The 13,063-nt window shown below is 38.2% G+C and overlaps 2 long non-coding RNA genes across 3 annotated transcripts; one reads left to right on the top strand and one right to left on the bottom strand.

The window, feature by feature from the left end:
- The first annotated feature begins 4,868 nt into the window (after positions 1-4,868).
- On the top strand, positions 4,869-11,629 carry LOC135778073 (uncharacterized). Of its 2 annotated transcripts, XR_012335334.1 has the most exons (5): positions 4,869-10,482; positions 10,876-10,969; positions 11,068-11,200; positions 11,283-11,383; positions 11,494-11,629. It is a non-coding gene; the product is annotated as an uncharacterized lncRNA (long non-coding RNA). The 2 variants fall into 2 exon arrangements; XR_010544400.2 differs by having other exon boundaries at positions 4,869-10,969.
- LOC135778074 (uncharacterized) lies at positions 11,385-12,200 on the bottom strand. Its single transcript, XR_012335335.1, has 2 exons — positions 12,010-12,200; positions 11,385-11,688 (listed from the first exon to the last, which is right to left on the bottom strand). It is a non-coding gene; the product is annotated as an uncharacterized lncRNA (long non-coding RNA).
- Between the last annotated feature and the right edge of the window lie 863 nt (positions 12,201-13,063).

The raw sequence follows: 13,063 nt of genomic DNA, 5'->3' as shown, positions 1-13,063 counted from the left end.
CACCACATCCAAAAGTAGTCGAAAACACTTTCGACCGGATTGCTTTTGTGGTGTAAACGCGCATGTGGTCAAATGTGTCCGAACAGCCACAAGAGACCTACTACTCTCTGCCTATTTATCTAATGTGATGTATCGAGCACAATGTTTTACATTATTTTTGACTTCTAGCACTAATACACAGTGTAAAGCGCTATCTTAAGGCTTTCACTGATAAAACCAAAAGTGGACCAAAAGAGGCAGAATAAAATATGTAAACGGAATGTTCCTCTCTCTACCACTTGTGATCCGATTGATGAAAACACATCCTAAAACCAGGTTTAAACAGCCTCTGAGAGATGGTTGCTTCAGTAACAACTACTTATTGAGGCTCAACATATCCCAGACACTTTTTTAAAACACAGTACAGGCATACATTTTTCACTATGTGTGTTCCCTGCAAATCAAACCCACAACCTTTGTGGCACTAACGCACTGCTCTACCAGTTCAACTACAGAAACACTTCTTGTAGAAATAAAATACTGTAAAACACTGAAAAAATTACAGCGCCTGTGAAATGCTGCAATTTGCCCTTTTGAATCAGTTTGGACACTGCACACACATGAATCTTTAGGTTAAATGTGAATGATTCAGTGCATCAGTCCTGATATCAGCAGCAGTGTAATGACCGTAGTAGAGTAATATCTCCTAAAGGAGATGCTAATAAAGTACCAGCCATGATACTGGCGTGCTTTACAACCTCAGGGTCTCCGACCTCAGCAAACAGATATGATGACGTGCCTGCATTGGCGAATGTCTGCTATGATGGGCATTTGTGAGGGACACTGGTTGACCTTTCTTTTATAGCACATTCACATAAAGAATACAGGCGTGTTCACGGCATATTCACACAGAACATGGTTGAAATGTATAGTTTTGTCAGGAATCTGGCATTATTCCGCATGATGCGGGCAGTGCCATAATTGGCTGAACAGAATGGGCATCCCTGCGGGTTGATGCTGAAACCTCTTCGCTGCTACTGTTACACCTTGATGTGCTGAGACAGCAGTGCTTTGGCCCGTTTGCTGTCTGTCAATTCTTTGTCAGACATCTCACTATTTCAGACTCTATGGTTTCACTGTCCTGGGCCAAATGCCCTTTGTGAAGATTGGCTGGGAGGAAACAGATGGATTATTACAAATAAAGAGCTCAGTGATGGCTTGTGGTTGTCAAGGCCTATGATCAAATTAATTTATTGTGTAATGTGGCGGGTTAATAATTTAATTTGCATGGATTATTTAATTCACTAAGAAATAGTGTTGTTGTGTTGCTCAGGTCATTTACAGAAATAGAGAAGGACGTAAAAGTGAAGGAAAAAAGTGTCTCAGTTATGGCCGTCGGAACAAGACCCACTCACTTTTTAAGACCAGTGATATTGACCCCAATCACTTGCCATTAAAGGGGACATATCATGAAAATCAGACTTTTTCCATGGTTAAGTGCTTTAATTGGGTCCCCATGCTTCTATTAACCTAAAAAAAAATGGTTTTGATAAACCATTCTCTGCAAGCATGTGAAAAACAAGTAATTGAAATTTGGCTCCCCTTGTGATGTCAGAAGGGGATAATACCGCCCTTAATCGGCACCATCCAACCACGGCACTACAATTTAGTGCAGAGATCAACTCATTTGCATGACCTGTTTTATCAAAAACATCTCACTTTTGCTATCAGATATCATCTTTTTAATGGTTTCGTCTTTCAGTTCTGTCTGTCTTGCCTTTGCAGGCAGTGGGACTGTGGGGATAAACTGTGTGATTAAGTGAGCCTGTTTGGGAGCAGAGAGAGCGTGAAGCAGCTGTTCTCATAAAAAATGCAAACCAATGAAACTCTCTCCCAGCCAGAAACCGTCCTGTATTTTAATGCATTCATGTTTTGCTAGACAAAGTACCCCCAACCAGACGCTTTACAATGGTTAGATTTTCAGCATAGATGAACTAAAAAAATGAATCATTACGCTTGCTGAACTCACCAAACAGTTATGCCACTTCTGTGCGTGATTTTTCATATGGGTTTAAAAATCTACATACAGTTTTTACTGAAATAATGCTGCACCATCAGCCAGTGTCATTATTTTCAAAACTATGCAAATTAGACTTAGTTATAGATAATAATAGCATAGATAATAATAGGAACGCCCAGTGCTATTATCACTGTGCTCATTACCGCAAACAGAAACTGAATTTTCATTTAATACAGATGTTTTTACATTTTTAATAGATTGTGGCATGAAGGTATTCATCAAATCACGATGGATGATGAAATGATGGAGAAAACCATTAGGCATATTATTTCTCATTCAGCGTTCTTGTTGGTCCTGGAACAACATTCCCATCAACCAATCAGATTTCACATCATTAATACAATTTCCCTCTGGTCAGTGCTGAACAGGAATAAGTCTCCTCTTGAGTTTCAATAATGTTTTTCTTAATTTTCAGACACACTACAACACACTTAAGGGGATAGTTCATCCCAAAATAAAAATTCTGTCATAATTTTCTCACTTTCATGATGTTACAATCCTATATAAATTTCATTGTTCTGAAGAACACAAAGGGAAATATTTTGAGGAATGTTTATTACTGATTATGAGCCACATTCATTTCTATAGTAGGAAAAAAGAATACTATAAAAGTGAAAGGGGCTCATGAAAGGTTTAGTTTCTGTTCACCAGAACAAAGAAATTTATCTAAAAAAATTCCTGGGTTATTTTAGTCCCAGTGATGGTTCAAAACAGAAAGTCACTGGGTTTAATGAACAATGGTTTAAAAACAACCCAGCATTTTGGGTTGAAATTACCGAAATAAAATGGATTTTTGTATTACGCAAAATTTCTGTAATTTATTGTGCCCATTATTTTTATGGTATTTTTACGGCACCCTAGCTGCTGGAATTTTACCAAGGGGACCCATGGTGAATGTAGATAAGAATGGTAGAGTTCTCAACGGGCCGGGTTCGGGTCAAAAATATAAGCAAATGAGTCGGGTCGGACATCGGACTTAATCTTTTACGCTCTGTGAAAAAAATGATTAATAATCACTGCTGTTCACCGTAAAGAAAGTCTGGTTAGGCTACTGCGTGCAACGTGCATCACAGAGAGGGGCGGGAGATAGCAATAAGCTCTGGAGCGGATCAGCAACGGATCCAGACCGGAGCTGCCGGCTGCTCTGGAGCGGATCAGCAACGGATCCAGACCGGAGCTGCCGGCTTCAGAGCGGATCCATGCGGATCCGCCCCGGAGCTTATTGCTATCACTGTGTACACGCCTGTTGCCTGGAGAAGAAGAGATGGAGAAAAGTAAACTTGCCGCAGGTGAATTCACCGTTGCTTGCTCCTACAGGAGGAGAAGCCGCTGGCTGGGTACATGTTTGAGTTCTTTTTATTTATTATTGTGTGATTTTTATTTAAGGCATATTTATATAGCCTATATTTAAAGTTTATTGTTTCAGTTGTTTGTATTGTTAAAAGGCGTGAACATTAAAGCTTGATTTGAATTCCCGTCTGCTGGTCATGATAATAGCCTACGTGTATGAGAAAAAAAAGGCAGGGGGGGGTCGCCGGGGTCGGGACGCGGGTCGGGTTCACACAGATAATTCACGTTGATGTGTCGGGTTACATCGGGTCCGGGCTTTAAAAGCCACGGGCCGGGTCGGGTTGTAATTTTCAGGCCCGTTGAGAACTCTAAACAATGGCTCATTCTAATGTAGGGTTTACACCAGACTCGGTAGATGCGGCAAGCGTGAGTGTTTTACATATTAAGTTAATGCAAAGATGCGATTAGACATCTTGCAGCGTGGGCCGGAACGCGCGGATGGCACGTTCTGCGCGAATTGAAAGTTGCCGCGGGAAACGCGCCAGTTGAAAAATCTGAACTTCGGCGGATTTCCGCGCAGCGTTAACCAATCAGGACCTGGCTGTAGTAGTGACGTTATTACAGGAAGCGAGCGGCGAGTCTCAGCAGAGTAGAAGAAGCCCCTCCCATGACGCGAATTTCACGCGTAGCTTTCAAGCGCGAATGAAGCGAGTGAACTCAAATGTTCAAGCGTCCAACTACGCCCTATTCGAGCGAAGTTGGACGCTTGAACATTTCAGTTCACTCGCATTTGAGTTCAGCGTGTTTTTGCCGTCTCTACCGCGGCTGGTGGGAATACACTATAAGGTAATTAAACAATACAGGTAATTTTGTAAGGTCTTTATACACCACTGAAAATATAGTTTCTACAATATATGTATATTATATTGCATTTCTGTCAAGCGATCCTCCATAAATGTACACAATGTACCTTTAAATTACAACCCAGTGGGCTGGGTTTGTTCCTATTTGACACAATGCTGGGCTGAAAATTAATAAATAAATAAATAATAGTGGATCTTCTCCATGTTAGAGTTTTTGTACTAACCAGCCAGTTAGTACAGTTTCTATTTCTCTGACAGCTCCACCCACACAAAGATGTCATTTGATTGAAGTTCTGTGCATCACGAATAATAATTATTAGTTATGAAAGACGATAATTTTGACCTCAAAATGTGTGTTTTAGTCAATGATTATGTATTTTTAATGAATTTAATGAATTTTAATAAAATTTTGCACATACCTGTATGAGAGTGCAGGACAGCAGTGTGCTTGAAGAGAGAGCTACATGCTCTTCTAATTAGCTGTGATTTTTGATTGATTTTCTCCTATTTTAACACCACGTTACATCTGGCGTGGACAGACAAATTGCTGGAATCTTACTGCATCTTAGTAAGGACACGTTTGCAGAGGTGGAAAAAGTAATAAAATATTGTACTCAAGTAAAAGTAAAGTTACTTTAATAATATTTTACTTAAGTAAAAGTAAAGTTACTGGTCTAAAAATCTACTCAAGTAAAAGTAAAAAGTAAATCATTTTAAATTTACTCAGAGTAAAAGTTACTTTTTTACAGTGGGGAGAGGTGGAGGATTCTAGTATAGTTCAAAAACTACAAGGGAATATAAATCTCAAACTAGTTGTTTTTAATTGTAGGAACATCTTAACAATTAAAGTGCAATAACAAAAAGTTAATAAAATAAAAAGCTTTTTTAAGCTAAGAAACATTTATGGAATTGTTTAATGATTTTTACATGTGAGTTATGCACTTTTGAAGGTGGTCAGCAGCTAGTAAATACAATCACTATAGTAAGGTTGTAATTGATGTATTGCTGGTAACATACATTATTTTATTAAACTATATATAGTTTAAATGAGCATATAATGAGATGAGTGCCATGGCTATATACTTTTGACACGTTTATTGTCTTCTAGCTTCCCTGACCTGGGTACCTGATGTCAGACCTTTATTCTTTCACTCACTCTCTCTCTCTCTCTCTCTCTCTCTCTCTCTCTGCAATGTCTAATGACCTGCGCATTCTCGAGGACGTTCTGACGTTGTGTTTGACTTGACGCGAATCTGCTAGACCTCGGAAGATAATGCGCATGGTATTAAAAACGCGTCTTGCAAATGAGCGGTAAAAACACGCTCGGCAATTTCGTACTCAAAGGCATGAGTCCTTAGCCTGGTTAGCCAGACCTACATCAAGATGTAAGGTCTGGCAACTCTTCACACAAACGGCTCAATGCAAGGGGCGGGATATAAGGTTGTCCCTCAAAATGCCTCTGCATGCAATAGGATAGCGCTATGACCAAACAGAGCAACAAAGAACGAAGTTTTCAAGTAGGAACCGTCGCAGCTCTGTCGTCATCATGTTAAGCCCGCCCCACAGACGCTACACACGATGTGATTGGCCTGACCAAATTTTGGTTTTTGGAGCTGTTAAGTGTATTGTGAGTGCCTAGACTAAACCCTGGCAGCAAATATATTTTGCGGCCGCTAGGGTGCGTCTAGATTTCTAGGCTAATGAGTCCTACCTTTCATAGGAATGAAACACTCGCTTCGCGTCAGTGAAAAGTGGTCACTTAAATATGACCATGGGTTTCTTTCATAAGATTTGAACTGAGGCGGGTCTGCATTAGCGCGCGCCTGTCTCGTCCGTCTCCATGGTTCTTTTTGCGCATCCTGCCCATCAAACATCCGTTGCGCGTCTTTTCACCTTGCTTTTTAAAATATTTTTTACTCAGTAACGGATATGATTTAAAATGTAGCGAAGTAAAATACTTTAATCAAAACATACTTAAGTAAAAGTACAGATTTTAAAAACTACTCAAAAAAGTAAAAGTACACAAAAAAACTTCTCAGTTACAGTAACGTGAGTAAATGTAATTCGTTACTTTCCACCTCTGCACGTTTGTCAGCATAACTTCTGCAGTAAGAGTCAGAGAAGCGCGCAAACCTTTCACAAAATTTCCAAGACCAAATTATCTGGGCTATGCCATCAACATAAATTTTATAGCAATGCACTCTTACTATACAGTAGGTCAACACCTACATCATTTATCTCTATTTTAATTTCTCCCAAAGAATTTGTAAAGAAACATAACTGCAAACTTAATTAAATCTCCTTAGCTATTAAAAGACCAATCTCTGAGGCTTTTCATTTTGTTTTTGTTGGTGAACAAGGTTCTTGTCCTGTTGTAAAAGACGCACCAAACAATCTCTCCATTTTCTGCTGACACTTCAAAAAAAGTGAAACACAGTGGAAGAGTGCACAGCCTTTAAAGTGAAGAAGCAGTGAACTGTAGTAAAGGGCAACTTAAACAGGCGGTGCGCAGAACCTCTCGAATCAATCACCATCCACTGGTACTCCGCCACCTCCCAAAGGAACTTCACAGGGGGAATATGAAGGCTAAAACTAAAGCACTGAACACCATAAGCCCCCATATTACATATTGTCAACACAGGATGCCATTTCTCTCAAACTGTCACAGGTTTGGGGAATGTAGGGGGATTTTTAGATTAGATAGGCAACCTCTGATTTTTCTCAAGGGGGTCAGGGGACACGGAGGAGGGGGTTCTGATGGATTACTGTTTTCACCTTAAGACCCCATTAACGCACCTCATCTAAGCAAGTAGATAAACACATGTGCACACACCAGAGAGACACACAAACATGTTATAAATAATGTTTTCTTGGACAGAGATGCAGCCATTTGTGTGAAGTAATGATTTTGTGAAGTGGTTTCTTTTTTTACTTTGTTAAGGTGATTCAAGGCCTTTAGACCTTCAGTTTTACAGATTAATAAAAAGACAAAGGTTAACATGTTTTTATGGACTAATACAAACCCTATTTATTGTTTAAGTTGTTCTTACCGAATGTGGATATGACAAAATTGCATACTGATCTTTTGGACATACTACTCATATTGCATACTGATTTTGGCATACTACTGTATGGAAGTAAGCGATTTTAGCTAATGTCAGTGGTCGTCCAAAAAGCTAGCTTAAATACCGGATAGAAACATCAGCACACCATGCTGGTCTTAGTAGCAAAGATCTTGTGCTGTAATCCTGTTAGGTAATATCTAAAAATTGATATCCAGATGCCTCCTGAGCACTATGCAATTATGCGCAGGTCAGTGTTTATGTTTGCAAATATGCAGAGTTAGAATAGAGCGTAAAATTTTGAGTACAATAAAGTGTAATAGCTTCCCAATGCTGCAGGGATTCACATCTTTATAATTGAATTCTTTGGCAAATAGCTTTAGCAGGTTCTCGGAGAGGCGGTCGCGGTGAGGTTTGCGCCATCGTGCACGGTCAATTGCTCCACAATTTCATCACATTAGCATAAGAACGCTATACTGACAATAAATAAAACAGATTTCGTGGTGGTGTGCGCTTCTCTTAAAACTGATAAAAGAGATTATTGTGTACTCGGGACAATGCCGCACACGCTAAAAAACAGCTTGAGCGTCACACAACCCTAAACTGATTTATGAGCATCTTCCAGTTCTTCATAAGACCTCTCTGTGATTAACTGCAGCAATATCAGGTGAAATGTTCCCGAGCAGTTTACATAATTCACTGGATTGCTCCTCAAATGGTATTGTTGTCACTTAGTGGATTATTGGAGCGAAGACTTCACCCTCGCCATTGCACACAGTGGCAAGTTGGTGAGCCGTATATAGTCAATAAACCAAATGGCCGCCATGAGGAACAGATTGTGTTGTTAAAGCAAATGTTGTTTGTAACGCTCAGATGCTAGCAGAAGTTCAACAATAAAACAGCAATAATGCGTATGTTGCAAGGATTTATGCATTCTCACCTTCTTGCTTCATACATACAAAATATTGCTAAGCAGCAAATTGAAATAACAGCACTTTTCTTTAAAGCATGTGCACTGTTTACACATGCATGCACACAGCCTTACGTTCATCAACTGAAATGCAATGTGGTGAATCAAACCGTTCACGGTTTTTTAATGATAAATGGGTCCATCAGACAGTAAAGACAATCTGCTGTATGCAAAAGAGCATCTCTGGGGAATGTAACTTTTAAAACATTACATTATTGTAAACAACTATAAAGGGGTGACATTTTTGATATTACATAATGTTTTGACTATGGCATAGCTTAATTAATAGATCAAGTTTGGTCACACAGATGTCTGTTGAAAAAAAACCCAGCATAGACCAGAATAATTCCTATGCTGTTCCATACTGGTTTGGTGCTGGTTTAGCTGGTGGTTCTGCTGGGATGACCAGCATAGGATGCTGGTGCTGGTATGCTGGTGGTCATCAGCATACCAGCACCTTATGTCAACCTTGTGCTTGCAAAAGACTGCTGGAAACAGGCTAATCTCACAAAATGTGACTTTACAGCCGAGAACATTAAATTACACAATCAATTAATTAAAATGGTGTTACAATGTTAAAAACAAAGTTGTGACTGCTGAGTTAGCTCTTTATGCTTGTTATTGCTATATGCTAGTGTCCCGGCGCATATATCATTTTCACATTTAGCACCACGTTGTTTAAATAGCAAATGCATTTGCGCCCATGGGGGCATTCTGGTCCGAAAACGAGGTGTGTTCAGGCGCATTGTTGGCACGTTGCTATTTTGAGGCAATTTAAATGGACTACGCCATTGACCAACTAAAACCTGGTCTAAAGTCAATGGCACAATAGTGTTTTTGTTATTTAAAGAGAGCGTAAGTAATATGCACCTATAAAGGGGACGACAACGCGCGTTTGCTTATCACACACATGGATGCGCAGTAGCACACAAACATGTTTAAATATGAAAAATTAAAGGATTAAAATGTAAAATATTATTAGTAAGACCCTTGGACATAAATGAGGATCAATTATGAGACGTTAGAAGGCGTAAAGAGCTTCTTTACCATGTAGCCTGGTAAGTAATTAAATGTTTTACTTTAAACAAATGCAAATATTTCAGCTATTTTTAATGCTACCCCACAGATTTATTGCATATGATGACTCTGTACCTGTGAATATGATGAGATGAGAACTTTTTTTAAGTAATGCTTTTTTTTAAATACAGCGCTGGCCGGGTGCTAAAAGTTTTGTATCTCTAGACATTTGTAAATTCTTTATCTCATGTTTGTTACAAATAAAGTATTTTAAGAGTACAAACCTTTTCTTGCATATTTGTAAATTATATTTTGAGATTACACTGATCATGTAGGATATTCATTTACAGCAATTAAAAGCTTGCTATTTTTACCTCCATGACTGAAAGAAAACGACTTTTAAAGGTTTTAATAAAAAAAAACATTGCAGTTTTTTAACGTCAATCTTAAATTGGGGGTCTTCTTCAACCTTTTTATTTTTCAGTTTACAGATTCTCACATCTAAATAGGGAATCGGCATGGCACCAGTGCAACTGGCTTTTAAAGGGGATGAGAGCTGAGACTCTCATTGCATGTTATGCCCAAAACACACCCATTACTCATTACGAGAATAGTAACAACCCTTTTAGACAGTGTGCTAGGCGCACAACCTAATTTTCCCGTCGTTAAATTTGGACACGCCTTTTTAGACTGTGCGCAGTGCGCTTTAGACAATGCGCTTAGATAATTAAAGAGCACCTATTATGGGATACACGTTTTTAAACATCATTTTGTGTGTAAGTGTGTATTAGTACATGCTAACGATATTCAAAAAGTACATACCTCAAAGAAAACGATGACGCGAGTTATCGTCTCTAACGTTCGAGGACTACAAAAAACACTCGGATTGTAGGCAACAGTTTACTTCCTGGGATTAGTGACGTAGATAAGACCAACATTATCATAGTTCAGCCCTCTCTGCTTTGCTTGGGTATGCCCTCAAAGACGAGGGTGGGGAGCGCCGAGTCAGAAGAGAGCTAAAATGGCGGACGCTGTCTCTTTAGATGCAAGGGCAAAATAGCACTTTATGGACTTCCACAGAGGACATCATGTTTAATACGGTTCCGGAAAAATCCAGTCAGAAGTTGTTCACGGAGTTTTCACAATAACTGCTTCTCATGAACCGAAGCTGGACGTCTCCTCCTGAAAGTTGGATTACTGTGCACTTCTGGATCACAGGCTGTAAGTATTCACGTTTATTATTTGCCTTTTACTGTACATTACGTAACCGGTAACCGGAGATTAACATAATGTGCGTGTAGAGCTAAGCTTGCAAGCGAACTGTTTTGTGTTGTAATACTGTATTTTTAAATTTATTCTCATGATCAAACTCAAGAAACTCTAAGTACAGATGATTTGTTTAAAGTTATATGTATTTTACTGTTGTATTTACGTGAAGCTTTCTTAGATTTTGAAACGAAGTAAACACGTAATGTGTGTTGCTAATGTTGGGCCATGTAATATGTAATACATTAACGTTTTAATGAATAGTCTAACGATTTATAGTCATGGTACTCTATTGATATAATGTCTTTTTGACTGAATACATGTTTGTTTTATTTGTCTATATCTTAGATTCGCAGCTGGACACATCCTTCTACACTGTATGCAAACATGCAACATCATAACACACAGTACAAGGAGTCAGACTGGCATATGAGGATCAAAGGTGTGTAACACACATGATGTATTTAGCTAGTGAAACCACTACCAGTCTTAAATGTATAACTGATGATGACAAAGTTTTTTTTCTCTGCATAATCATAGGAACCCAGGCAGTAGCATCGTTTCACAATGTTTCCATCATCATCATCAGTGGATGCCTTTGCCGTCCGTAGCCTGAGATTTCAGATTTGCAGCAAAAAAATTTGATTTTCTCATTTATTGGAATGCTATGCAGGTATTTAAGTATTTTAGTAACTGTGTTAAATAAAGTAGTATTTACTTTTACAATAAATTTATGCTTGCTTATATTTTTACAGGTTGTAACTTGCAGCCATCCATTACAATGTCACCAAGCCGTAACAAAAGCAGGAGAGGGAAAGTACAAGGCTATGTTCCCAAAACACACAAATGACATACCGTAAGCAGTAATGTTTTATTTCAAATACATTCATAATTAAAAACTTAATGTATGAAGCAGGGAAATAAATGATCAAAACAAAAGATTTATTGACTGCAATATTTCTACAGTTATGTGGATGATGTGATCAGGCTTGTGTTTGATGAGGTATTTGAAGATAAGCTGAAGGAAACCCCGATTCCAATGGACCTGGCATCACAGTTTGAGAGACCTTCAAAGGAGGACGTGATTGCATGCCATCTTCAGTGCAGGGGTCGTCGAAAGCCAAAATTGTGACCGATCTGATCAGGAAGCTCCAAGCGTATCTGGAGAACAACACACGACAGGATGATAACCTTATAGTGTCGTCTTAAATAGCACCAGCTGACAAAGCTTTGATATGCCATTTATCTGAATAGATAGCTGTAAGAAATGAATTGAACAATTTTTGAAAGAAGAGCACAATATGGTTACTAAAGTATGTTTATTTGTATATTGTTTAACATTTAAATATATATTTGTAATAAATAAAAAACTTTTGACTGACTACTATATTTTCTTTAAAGTTACATATTTTGTTCTTTTGGGTACTTTGTTACTATAATGATACTTAAGTGTTATTGGTTTAAAAATGTAATAAAACTTACTCTAGTCCTGCACCTCAAAGGCTTATAGTCGGTACAATAAATGTTCTGTGTGTAGGGATTTAGACAATTTGTGCAAAACCTGGATGATGAATCACGCAGGTAAGAGGCCCTGGAACCTGTTGCATTCTCCTTAAAACCTAATAAGTAAAAAGAGCACTTTTAAGTAAGCAGTCTTTCATAATAAACTTTACCATAGTGAAATAATGTAGAACATTCATTTCAATTAATACTTTCTTTGTGCTACATTTGGTGTTTCCATATAGTTTGCACAGTGATATAGTATGTAACAGTCTTTTATAATACAGTTTACTAAAATAATGTTAACAAATGAAATAGTTTTATAATCATTTCAACAAATACTTTCTATGTGCTACATTTGGTGTTTCCATATAGTTTGCACAGTAATATAGTATGTAAGAAGTCTTTTATAATACAGTTTACTATAGTAAAATAATGTTAACAAATGAAATAGTTTTATAATCATTTCAACAAATACTTTCTATGTGCTACATTTGGTGTTTCCATATAGTTTGCACAGTAATATAGTATGTAAGCAGTATTTTATAATAAAGTTTACTATAGTAAAATAATGTTAACAAGTGAAATAGTTTTATAATCATTTCAAAAAATACTTTCCATGTGCTACATTTGGTGTTTCCATATAGTTTGCAAAGTAATGTAGTACATTATAATTACCTTTTGGATGTCTTTGCAACACATTTTCGTCTTCGTTTAGCATTCTGGCAGAGCTAAGGACACCTAAAAAAGTTAAATCCATTCGCGTTCATTGACGGAGATCGTTTATATCGTAACGGCCGTCTGAACTCTCTGGATCGAGCTCGAAGTGGTAAGGCAGTACAGACACCATCGTTTATAGAGAAATATAGCGCTTGTTTACGTTGCCTGTGACTCTCAGTCAGAACCGGAAAACCCACGCCTAGTCAGGGGCGAAACCCTTCAAACACACGCCGAACCCAGTTGACCAATAACAGTTGAGTAGTCATCTGACCAATCCGAATACACTAGACATTTTGGGAGGCAGAGACAGGAACTA

The sequence above is a fragment of the Paramisgurnus dabryanus genome, chromosome 17 (assembly GCF_030506205.2).
Source record: "Paramisgurnus dabryanus chromosome 17, PD_genome_1.1, whole genome shotgun sequence".
NCBI lineage: Eukaryota > Metazoa > Chordata > Actinopteri > Cypriniformes > Cobitidae > Paramisgurnus > Paramisgurnus dabryanus.
Note: the sequence above shows the minus strand (reverse complement) of the source record. Positions and strands in the feature narration are given on the sequence as shown.